Source organism: Antedon mediterranea, chromosome 3 (assembly GCF_964355755.1).
Source record: "Antedon mediterranea chromosome 3, ecAntMedi1.1, whole genome shotgun sequence".
Classification (NCBI taxonomy): Eukaryota; Metazoa; Echinodermata; class Crinoidea; order Comatulida; family Antedonidae; genus Antedon; species Antedon mediterranea.
In genome coordinates this window covers 35,512,160-35,526,110 of record NC_092672.1, presented here as the reverse complement: position 1 = coordinate 35,526,110, position 13,951 = coordinate 35,512,160, and positions in this window count along the sequence as shown.

The following is a 13,951-nucleotide window of genomic DNA, read 5'->3' as shown; positions in this document are numbered from 1 at the left end:
ATACATATACAGAATGTGAAAAAATACAACCTTTCAAACAATTACTGATACAAATAGTAAATACTACTGTATATAAAAACTTCTAATAGCACCTTGTTCATCAGACATAACAAACTAGCTAGGCCTAATACTGTAAATATAAAATATGCCACCATATGTACTTTTTGAGATATCATTTTTACTTGAGTCTTACTGTTGTACTGATTTTATGATTGTTTTATGTTTATATTGTATGCATCTGTGCGACTCTGGTTAATAAAGTAAATCAATCAATCGCAACTTAATTTATATCTTTATAAATATTTACTGATCTGAAACACTTCTACAACTTAAATGAATATAAATTTATATGTTATATTAGCGAATAAAATGAAAAACTATCAGCAATGATATTGAAATCGAGAAAACCACTTTACAGCTTCCACCGTCCAACCTCATATTGAAGAACGAGATAGAAAATCTTGATACCAACAAAAAACCTGAAATGAAAATGAATAGCTGAAATGTAAAGAACTATTTAAATAATTGTCACTATGACGAAAACATTTTCTTAAATACTGTACTGTATAATTATATAATTATTCCACAACCTGAAAACATATTCAGATAAAATATGACTGTACTGTAGGCCTACCATAAAAAAGCACTAAACACAAAACTTCCTTGTGTCTGTATATTTATTGTATAATTATTAATTAATAATACAGTAAATAAATTGTACCCATCAGTTGCCAATAATGAGGATATTTAACTATATGTCAGGCTGCGATTGGCTTAATTATCTTTTTAAAACCTTCCCAACGCATCTTCAATATAGAGTATAGGATTAACGAAACTTTAATAATACTAAATTGTAACTAAAGTATTTTAATTATCAACATGTTACTAAGGCTAAGCCTAGGCCGATATTACGACAACGATCCACCAGGTCGTGCACACCCACACCTGCAACAACCACAATCAACACACCATGCACTACACACGACGGAACTAGTGCCGCGAGACGTAACAATTATGTGAAATGAGGACCTTTTTTAAAATGTTCGCTGTAGGAAGCTTAAATAGGGTTTCAAGCCAATTTTAACGTAAAACAGACTATTGATACTTACTCTATCCATATACGCCGATTTTTTGGTAATTCACTGTATGGGATGCAAATCCCACTAATGGAAAATTTGTAAACAAACACAAGTTAGAAAACTTCAGCTTTGACGGCTGCACACGAACTTTGGAAAGAAACTGTCACTGACAACAAATCCAACAAATTATTCCGAAAATTAGGTGACCTGCGACATCTTAAACATATAAGGAACTGATCTTACCATATATGGTTAATTTTTCGCCTATTAATGTTTATTAAACAGCTATAAAATGACGTATACTTTATGCTAATGTTTTCGCGCGAAACGTTGATGCCTCTGTGCCGAGAGAGGGCTTCTAAAATTAATGACGTCATGCGAAGTCGAAAATTTCGCGATAACGGTCATATTTCCCAACGCGGCTCTCCGACTGAATAGGCCTAGGATTCTAGGTCAATTCACGTGATTGCCTCGCCTTCGCGCACTATTTTTTTTCACACACACGTCCACTACTATGCAAATGTGTGGAGGCTAATCGACAGCTAGACAAAGTAGTAATTGGACATAGCCCAAAGAAAGCTTAGACCCACAAGAATAAAGAATGTGTATAATGTGTGTACTGTAATTTTTTAATTCTGCTATTTTATTATCAAACAATATGCATGTACTCAAAGAAACTTTAAAAATGCACGTATATGAACACATGAGATGGGATTAGACCCACGAGAATAAAAAATGTATTTTTGTGTAATGTTTATTGTTTAATTTTGCTGACTTAGGCCTATTAATCGGACTGTGTCATACCTAACTAACACACACGTCACACACACCAACACAGCTACTACTAGAATAGACATGGGTTTAGAGACTAGTAATTAGGCTAATAGTATCAATAGAAACTATAATTTTAACACGTAATTCTTTAGTAATAAATTATATTAAAAACACCAAACTAAAGGCTGATTATTTCGACAATCCACACAAAACGCCGCTATTCTATTAGTATTATGAAATCGCACGCGGCAACCACAGCGGAGATAGGCCTAGAATCGTACCGCACTTGTGTAAACTGTCACTTCTTGTTGCTATACGCTTGGGTGCACACGGAACAAGAAAATTTAACTGATGAATTATTCATGTTTATTTTGTGACGTTTCATGAGGGGGTCCCCAACTTATGTACGAAAAAAAAAATCGCGACCGGGCGACTAAACACCGTATCTAGCAGTCATCACTACTAAAAAGGCCTAGCTAGCTGCTTCAGGCCATGGCATTATTGTCAAACACCATTTACTCGTCCAACGGTTTCTTCAAAACGATGTTAACACACGATGTGGACGAATTTCCATCAATTTCAGTTAATTACAACGAAATAATAATAAAATGATGTTTCAATAATACGTGTATACTAAATAGCGAAATAAACATCGCTCGCGAGAGGAGGGTCGAGAGAGAGGCCAAGGTGATCGACTCTGTGATTCTCACGCATGCGCAAAATAACTCCGTGTACCCAGCAAGATAGGCATTTGGCTATGAATTTCGTGAAAGGTGGCCTTGAAAAACGAAATTAAAATCCGTTTAAAAAAAAACATGGTTGATAATATGAATTAATTTTATTCGATTAAGCTAACATACTTATCCAAGAATAAAAATATCAAAGCGATAAGTAATTACTACCATGCTTTTGCATCAATCAATGATTTACTCCAAAATTCCTATCTCTGTAATACAAAAATAACTTTTAGTGACGTCACAAAAAGTTTTTCACAGGTTTCCCAGGGGCGTTTTGAGGGCGTTGTCGTCCTCCAAAACATTAAGTATGACTATGGCGAGCTTAAAACCGATTGATCTACACGTTGAGCCAATAAAATGATATTGCTAGGAACCCTTTCATATCCATTTTAAGGAGCCACATATATTGCTAGACATGCATTTATAGGTCATTGTTATGTTTTGTTTTAGTAATCTGGTTCACATTCAAGAAACAGGAATAAAGGAGCACCTTGGGTGTTGGACTTGAATAACGACTATCACTCGCATTATTTTTAGGGCAGTTACAGCGTCCTTGCGTTCTGGAACCAAGCATATGATTTGGTCTCGGTGCTCCGATCCTAAAAACTCTCTTGAACAGTAAACGACATACTAGACTACACAAAAGCAAAAAATATGACAGGTGCTATTGTTTTTCTTGATTATGCGAAAGCTTTCGACTCAATAGACAGAATACTGCTGTTTAAGGTTTTAAAACTCTTTGGTTTTGGAAATTCATTTATCAAATGGATAAAGGTTATGTATAAAGAAACAGAATGTGTCATGCATAGTAAACAACGGATGGTTGTCAGAAAAGTTTAAAATGGAGTGTGGTGTGAGGCAAGGCTGCCCATTATCTGCTTTGCTATTTATTCTGGTATCAGAAATAATGGCAGTAAATATCAGAAATAATTCTAAATGTATAGGAATTACGTTACCTAATAGCAATGACGATGATGATAATATCGTTAAAATTGCTCAATTAGCGGATGACACCGTAATTTTTTCACATGACGAAGGTAGTTTAAAATATTTCTTTAATGAGATTGAGTCTTTTTGTAGTGTTTCAGGGTTAACATTAAATAGAAAAAAGACAAATGGTATGTGGATTGGTGTAAACGAAAATAGTGTTTCAAAACCATTAGATATTACATGGACTAGTGAACCTGTTAAATTCTTAGGAATCCATATAGGTTACAATAAGCATTTATGTGAAAAGAGAAACTGGGATAAAAAAATTACCAACCTAGAAAACGTATTAAATTTATGGAAAAGAAGGAATCTTACCTTTTTTGGTAAAATAACTATTATTAAAACACTTGCATTGTCTAAGTTTATATATAACGCAAGTATAATTGATGTTCCCAAAGATATAGTTAAACAAATAGAAAAACTATTATATACGTTCCTATGGGGAACCAGAAGGGAAAAGATAAAGAGAATAACCTTAATTAAAAATATTAAGGAAGGTGGTTTAAACATGCCAGATATTAGCTCTGTGGTTGAATCACTTAAACTGAATTGGGTCAAGCGACTGTTAAGTCCAGATCCAGGTAAATGGAAATGCATACCAAAATATTTCCTTCACCCAATTGAATATACAATAAAAAGTACTAAACTTAATGTACATGATCATGCTAACTTGAGAGATATGCCTACATTCTACAAGAACATGATTAATGCTGTTGTAAAATTTAATAATATTGTGTATTCAGAACCAACAACTTTAATAGAAATAAAAAATCAACAACTATGGGAAAATAAGTTTATACTATCTAACAATAAATCATTGTACTTCAAATCATGGTTATATTCTGATTATAAAATAATTGGTGACATATTTATAAATGATAGAGTATGTACCGCAGGTGAAATAATCTCAAATTTGTATGAAAAACATAATGGTTTAATTGAATATTTACAGCTTATGAATGCCATACCAAATGGGTGGAAAGAAATTATTAGAAAAGACAATACAAATAATCAAGATGTAGGTAATAATGACTCATTGTTGCATAAGAACATTAAAGGATCTATCTACTATAAATATTTTATAAACAAACGTTCCACTGAACCAGGTTCACAAAGAAAATGGGAATGTGAGCTAAATAACGTAGAAATAGATTGGAATAAAGTATGGTATTATAAGGTATACAAGATGAAACATATAGTTAAAGTTGCTCAATTCAACTTTAAACTCTTACATCGAATATTACCGTGTAAAAAAAGATTAAAATTATGGAATTTGGCAGAAAATAATTTATGTGACAATTGTATAAATCAGATAGAAAGTGAACAGCACATGCTGTTTGAATGCAATGCCATTCAATGGACATGGCACAAATTTAAAGGTGTGCTGGCTAATTGCTTTCCAGCTGAAGATAATATTACATGGTTTAAAATTGTTACAGGAACAAAAAACAATATTGTAAATGAATTGATTTCTATGTTTTTATTCTGTATATACAAGGTACACATAATATCCAATGGTGGAAGAAAAGATAAAGATGATAAAAAAAAGATCTGGATTCTTTTCACTGCTGAAGTTAAAAATCTAATAGAAAATGAACATATGTGTAACTTCATGAAGGCACAACGTAAATGGGGTGCAAAAAAGGAAACTCTGTTACAATTGATAGCATGAATATAATCTGTATGAAGTGTTTTTTTTTTCATGTTTTCTAAAATGCAATATGTTTTGTTTATTTCCCAATTACAAATTGTATACAGAAGTAGAAGTAGTATTATAATAAGATGTCATCGGGTATGAAGCGTCTCACATACACACAGAGCCAAAATGGCATCTTGGACTTGCACGGTGTATGGACTCTAACCTTACGGTTTTCATTTAAATATTTCATTCCACTCTATCATCCTTATCTAGTTTTCAAACTTTTGCATTCCTCTTTTTTCATCTCATCCTTTTTGTCTTGGTGAAAAGGGAGGATATTTTATATTCCTCCTCTGAGTTTATAGCCTCTCTACCAGAACATGAACAAGATTTTATAAGTACGTTTTTAATGACAGTTCATAGACTTTTATTACCATCTTTTATCTTTATATTTTAATTAACATCTTTTTAAAATTGTAAATGAAAGCATGGTTATTATATTGAAATCAATCATCTTTTTATGTAAATATGCCTACTTTTTAACTACTTGTTAACTTGTAACAATCTTAGTAATATACAACAGAAATAGAAATATTCATACAAATAATTAATTGCTACAATGTACCTTTATTTTATATATAATATATATACATATAAATCTGAGAATTATAATAAAAGTGGGAAGATCCCACACAAGACAAAAACAAAAATAAACGCCCGGGTAGTTTATTCTAATAAATAGCGGTATGCAGATGTCCTAACTAGAACACCGAGCGGTTTAGAATGTGTTGTCTGTTAATTTAGCTCTAGTTAATTTACACGTTGTTGTAAGTACTGTCAAAGAATATATATCACAAGAATGAGTAATCCGCGGTTTTCCCTGTCCCGAGAAATTCCAATGGTTTGCGTACAAACATTCCGTTAAAGGAATTCTTCACAAGCCAACATGGAATCACAGCACAGCACAGAAAATGTATATCCACGCAAACACGTTCACGGAGGAAAAACAAAAACACGGGCAATACGACTTGGAGTTTTATTGAGACATTTTGCTTTTATGATTCTTGTTTTAAGTGGAAATATATCGACTAACCCTGGACCCACAATTTGTGATCCATGTGGGCTGTGTTCAGGATCTGTGAAATCAAATCAACGAGGTATCTATCTGCTGCGATGGATGCGACTCATGGTACCACATTAAATGTGCGAATATCTCTATTAGAGAATATAATCGCCTTGCCAAATCGGATTCGGATTAGCATTGCTACTCATGTATGGTACCTAACTTCAGTGATTCATTATTTGAAGATTACACTATTAATATAATTATCTGATGTTTCGCACACGGAGTTGTTGAATGCCAATTTGGATAACGAGGATAGGCTGCTCAACGAGTTAGACTGTACGGTAAACTTCTTCGTGGTAAGGGTTTGATATTTATTCACCTTAACGTTAGAAGTTTACGTAACAAAATCGATCAAATTCGGGATATTGCAAAAAATACGAACGCATCAGTCATTGCAATAAGTGAGTTTGATTCAATCAATGATGCTGAAATAAAAATTGAAAATTTCTCCATAGAAAGGAAGGACAGAAATGGAAAAAGGGGTGGAGTGTGTTTATATATCCACAATACTATTTCATATTCAGTCAGAAATGATTTGGACAGAGAGGATATTGAATGCATGGATTGATATAATTTTGCCAAAGTCGAAGCCAATTTTAACCGGTGTTTGCTATCGCCCACCAAAACAAGGTACATTTTTTAACTGTTTAGAAAACCTGCTTATGACTGTTGGAAACTTCAATGCTCAAGAAAGTATTATTCTTGGAGACTTTAATGTAAATGTTTTAAATTGTAATCGTAACACTATGAGTCAGTGACTAACTTCTGTAATATTTTCGGCCTTGAACAACTTATCACTGAACCAACTAGGATCAGTGATAACAATAGCTCAGCAATAGATTTGATCTTTGCCAGTGATCCCTTAACAATTAAGGCCAGTGGAGTAATTCCTATTGGACTAAGTGATCACTTTTTCACGTTTTGTAGACGAAAACGGACTAACATCATTTCTGGTATACAGAAACATGTTACACAAGAAACAAAAATTGTCATGAAATTCGTTACATAAAAAATAATTTATCAAGAATCTTTTTTTACATACATTTAATGTTATCATTAAATTTGTTATAAAATTTATTTTGTCATTAAATTTGTTACATAAAAAATAATTGTTTCATGATTCTTGTTACATTTTTTCCTTTTGTTCAACTACTTATATGAAAATTCAATTTAAGAACGCAATGACAATGATTGGGCGTTTAGTGTGATTTGCGGACCGCTTTCCTGCGGTAAATCGGTATTTGTTAACAATCTTTTAGAGAATAATTACTTTGACAAGTCGTTTGATGATATGACATAGTGTTATGGCGAATATCAAACTTAGTTTACGGAACTAATTACTGCAACATCTGACATAAGTTTTACGAAGGGTATACTTATACATTGGATGTTTTCGATGTTAGTAAATAACACAATAGTGAATAACTAGATGTTTATTTACACCTTCACTGTTATAATTACAGTTAGAATGTCATAAAGGGTAAATCGGTATTCTTTAAAGAATTAGGCCTATAAAACAATTAAATTGTCGAGTTGCTTGACGTTAGAGAAGTAAATGTTGTTTGTGTTTACATGTGTGTCATAGTAGAGAATGAATTATAAAACCATTACATTGTCGAGTTTCTTGACGTTAGAGAAGTAAATGCTGTTTGTGTTTACATGCGTGTCATAGTAGTATGTGGGCGTAAACCGCCCGTCCACTTCGCGTTATGTGTAAATAGTCCATGGGATTTAGACTTTAACCTCACAAATTGCAAGAAATGGTTTTTTTTATGAAATGTGTTCTTTAGACCCTACTGAACACATTTATCAACGTTAGAACATTTTTCGACAACGGGAAGTAGCCTAATGGCGGCCATTTTTAATAACGTACTATGTATCTTAGAAACCGCTAGTCACAGATACTTAATTAAAACAAGCAATGCGAGAAATCAATGTTTAAACACATTTATTTTCTAGGCGGCACATGATCAAAAGTATACTGAATTGGTTGCCAGTTGATAAGAAAATGCTATCTCATTAATCATATCTACTAACTATTTTACTGTAAATACTACTAAGAAAAAATGTTATATTTATACTTGTGATAAATACATATATAAGTCTGTAACTATACGCATTTTTTATTTGTAGGCCTACAACGAGTATCAAGGCGAATGCACAAGGTAAGACTTTATATTATTCAATTCAATTCTAAAATGTTTTACAATTTCGAAACTGATAACCACCAATGTAATGATTTTAATATACCGTTTCATGTTGAAATTATATTTATTTCTACCATTGAAATTTGGCCATTTATATTTATTTCCCCCCGTTTCTTAGTGCAACTGAGGCCGATTACTGGTACTATTCAAATTGCATTGCTGCTGTGCTTCTTACCAACTTCTGTCCGATTAGAAAGTGTCAATATTGGTGATTTTTATCAATTATTTTCGTCGTGGTAAGTTATTTGACTCGCATCTATACCTTTAATCACAAAATAAATCCATGTTAATGAACTTTACATTAGATCAATACTGAAACTTACAGTATTTTATTGAATATAATATTTTGCTATTAAAAAAATTAATTTTGTAATGTAGAAACCGTTTTTCGGAACATATTTCACAGGAGCTCGAGTGAAAATGGTGTCTGAGTATCTATAAAAATAAATGTTCTTTCAGTTATTTGTGTATAAATAAATGTAAACATTACGACATTTCAAGTTCAATATAATTTGACATGTACTCTTGATCGACATATTTTACTAAAATTGCCAAAATTTCGACTTTAAAAATATGTTGAGGTAACACATTATGTGCGTCTGCGCATGTCAATTATTGATAGATTGTTTAATATAACATCATGTTGTAGAGCATACTCCTCAAATACGTTAACAATATTTTGGAGCCATAATGGTCATGTCATCAGCATAACTTAAATTATTTAGAACCATATTTGAAGTTCTTCACCCGTAACCACATTTACTAAGTGCTACATTCAGATCATCTATGTAAACATTATACACTAATGGAGACATGATTCCGCCCTGTCACACTCGTTCCTTAAATAGAACCATCGGGAGATGGATCTTCCCCATTTAACCAACACGATAAGAATTTTTTTTAAAATAGTCCTGTGATTTACTCTATCATGCCTTAGAGCATCAAGAAAGCAAGCATATACAGGCTATTTTGCCGCGTATAAAATTAATTAACCTGTTGTAAGACAAATATACATGTATCTGTGGAGTGACCAGATTTAAATGCAAACTGATGATCACATGACTTAAGGCTATCTCAGGACAATTTAATTAATACAGATTCTATTACCTTAGATATCACTCTATAGCTAACACTATTTGCCTATAATTGCCTTTCCTCGTAATATCACCTAATTTAGATTTTAAAATCGGAACAATTAGAAATTTACATACAATTTTGCAAATAACGAAAATAAGCACAGACCACATTATGTGATTCTGCGCATGTCACATTAAAAAAAATTTTTTTTTTTACATAATCAGTTACTAAAGCACTATAAGATGATAACGCAATATATGCGTATAATAGCAATAATAGTCATAGTAAGCTCAGTTACGGTATGCCGAGGCTCGAAATTCGGTCATTCTAAAAACTCATTTATTTATTATTAAATTTAAAGATGTATTTTCCCTTGAAACACAAAATATTCTAAATTTAAATTGGCCATATCAAAGTAATATTTAAGTTATTCTCTTTAAGTCGAAAATTCGAGCCAAAAACAACACGTTTACATAATTAACAAGTGAATTAATTTCATTACATTTCGTCTGGAAAATCGTTGCGAGCGAAAGTAAACAAAGATTTCAAACCACGAGTATGCATTATGCATGATGCTAATTAGGATTGTTTACAAATCGTCACGGTTGAGAAGGTGTTTTCACACAGATCGCGAGGAAGATTTATGATTATGCATACAGAGTAGCCAAACAAGTGCGTTGCATTATGAGATATGTTTTGATCGAAAACTTTGACTGGAAGTCAAAGTTATTTTTTGAACAAAAAAACTTCTGTATTTCAGTTAACTGATTTTTTTTCCCGACTAATTGTTGGTGAAAGTTAATAACTATTATGATACTTCAAAATGACCCACTTTTTTCCAAATCTTTAATTTTTTATTTTTTTGGAATTAGTCAAAGGGACAATACATCTTTATTATGACATTTATAAATTCAATTATCTTGAGTACTTGGCTAAACACGCCACATGACTGTCAATCACGTACCGTACTTTAGATATGTGATGATATTTTCGCGAACACTCCATGATTTTTAGACACCTTGTGACGACGTAGGTCTATGTTTGAAAATCAAAGTACATGCTCAACTATACAGTACACTTTTCCCTTTCTTAACTATTAATATCAACATAAATTCATATTTAATTTGATTTCACTAACGACTGACATTTTTACCACTTTATCAAACATAAGGCCTAGACCAATTAAAAGTAGAAATTTATAATAATTATACGAAATATTTAATTAAGAAATCATTTGTAAATTGCCGGTCAAAATCCCAGACAGAACATTTGAACCTTTATACAGATATGCTACGACACAATGGTATCTCAGTCGGATCGCTTTGTCCTGTGGTAGAGTTTATATTTGTATTAATTCAATAACAAAAGTAATGTAAAAGATCAATATTTAACATAGGCCTAATCTAGTTTTAGGTGGCACATCGAGATCATGTAGCCGTATACTGAATTAATTCCTCTATAAATAGGATAATAATTATCTTTTATATATAACTTATTAGTCGCGCGGATGCGACTCTATAGTTCACTATGTCGGTCGGTCGGTCGGTCTGTCTGTCGGTCTGTCGGTCTGTCTGTCGGTCTGTCTGTCGGTCCGGTATCACTATGCGTTTTATCGCTTTCTGACCTTATCTTGATATCAGTTTAATCTAGCTAAGTCAATTTTTCACAGTATATTCCTTATGACCAGGAATCGATGTGGTTATGTTTTCACGGTGCGCAATAAAACATTACGCGGTGTACGCACGATGTAACGAAATCACGTTTGTAATCATATCTTCACAACCATGAATCACAATTAAATAAAATTTGGTACTCATAAATTTCAGGGCATAAAGCATCATATGGCAATACAATTACGTGCGTAGCGCATGTAACGCATGCGTACGCGCGCTTAAAATTTTCAAAATTTATTTTCGATGAGTACGTTTCAGGCAATTTTAAGCTTTTACAAAATTGCCATAAGTGCGCAGATTTTTGCGCTCGCACTGCGCGTTAAATGTTATTGCGCACTCTTTTTGCCCGATTTATGTTTTCTTGACTTACTTTTCAACTCGAAATTACGTTATACGAGCACGTCAAAAGTGACAGGCTACGCACGTGGAAATTAAAAAAATATAAATGTTTTTAAACATTTCAACATTTTTAAACATGTTCAGTAATTTCGGTCAGTTGGTAGGTTGATCGGTCGGTCGGTAAACACCAATGAGCACGCGACTGCAGCCATCTATATGGCCTTGTTTAATATAATGTAAATACGACTAAAAAATTATTGAATTATTATTATTTATTTCTCCCATCGAAATTTGGCCATTTATATTTATTTTCTCCCGTTTCTTAGTGCAACTGAGGCTGACTACTAATTCTATTCAAATTACATAATCTGCTACTTCTATCCGAGGTGTTGTGTCACTGTTTTTCATTTTGGCAATCAATTTTTTCGTCGTGGACTGTGGTAAGTTATTCGACTGGCATCTATACCTTTGCTTATATTCACAAAATAAATGATAAAGGCCAATTTATACAGACGATCCGAGCCGTAATAAAGCAGAAAACCGCGTAGCTTGTGCCACATAGAATCTGTATATTTGTGAGCGTAAACCACCCGTCCACTTCGCGTTATGTGTAAATGGTCATAAGGAATAACATATATTCTATATTGTTATTACCGTTACCGCTCGTCTGTGTAAATTGGCCTTAGTAGTTATTTTTATATAGCCCTATCTACACAAACATTATAAAAGATTATAAAAAGATCCTGAAAGATCTTTGCCAGTAAGCAAAATGCTTGAGAGGTGAAAGTAAGACCTCTCAACTCTCTCGATAATGGCAGAAGTCTCCAGATATTGCGAGACAACTTTCGATCTCCCGCTAAAATGTTTTTTCCGATATTTTGGATTGGATAAACCAATCAAATGCCCGATATGTATAAATTTATCATTTCTGCTACCCTAGATATTGATAAGAAAATAGAAAACAAACTAATATCGGTCCGTATAGTGTTTATAATCCAATCGTGTGTTGTTTAATAATGAGTTACCAATGCATTGGCACGCATTATATAACCCTATATAATCTCATAAAACGTCCCGATATTTCATTTTCCAAGTTGGGAGGTCTGTACCGTAATGCAAGATAGGGTTTATTTACGACACATAATGACAACAGGTAGTCCTATTAAAATTAATTTAAGGGGACCATCAAAATTCACCCCTAAATCATGGATGTAATATGTTTACAGTAGTCTAGTACAACACATTTTCAAATATATATTAATTGATTATTTTCAGAGTCATTATCTTTACTCCTCAAACCATGACACGTTTTCGGAGCATCTTACTTCTTCTAGCAGCCATGTGTGTTGTGACGTCATCCAGAGACATCTCTACAAGGATCCAATCCGATAACACTACCTGTCTACTGGAGATGGATGGCTCAGATGTCTTGCAAGAACTCTTAAAAGGTGATGCTGTCTTTATCAACGTAAAGTTGTTATCTTTTGTTGATGCTTCTGATTCTGTTGGAAAAAGTTTTTATAAAAATACAACAGTCATTGACGTCAACCACTGGGTTGTGGCTGTCGGGGAAATCGGTGAACTCCTTTTGACTTTTCCATTTGATTTTGAATTTCTATCACTGGGAACTCTATCTCCTGGTGTGGAACACATCTCCTTAAACGTCACCTCAGCACCCGAGTGTTTCTTTGAAGTTGACAACGAAAACAAATTGAACGTAATCGCAAATTCCCTTCTTCAGCTCGAAAATGACAAAGATGCGAAACAAGAGGTTTGTATTGAACGAAAACTTGACAATTTTAGCAGCACAAGGGATATTAACTTAGCGTCTGGGGGTTATTACGCTATTCTTAAAAGCAGTACGTACTTTCAATGCTGGCAAATTTCAGAAGATGAGTCAGTTGAACTTAGTAAATTTATGAAACATTCCTTGTATACGATATTTAACTGGCTTATTTATAATATTATATTCTCGTTATATTTTATTTTGTTCCTTGTCTCGTTTTTGTGTCGCGTAAAACCAATGAATGAGAATGGAAACGAATATTTGAGCTTACGGACTGATCTACCAATGGGCCCTAAGTATTTTCTATTACATAGTGGAAATCAATATAACTGTATTTTTATTCTACGTTGGCTGATACTATGGGCACTTTTCGGTTTTCTACAATTTATACCTTACATCATTGCTAATGTTTTGGACAGTGATTCTTTTTACCGTCGTCGTGCAGCGCTTAAGAACATTGAAGGCATACCAGAGTGTAAGCCTGATAATACATTTTGCCAGGGAAATATTTGGATTAATTTATT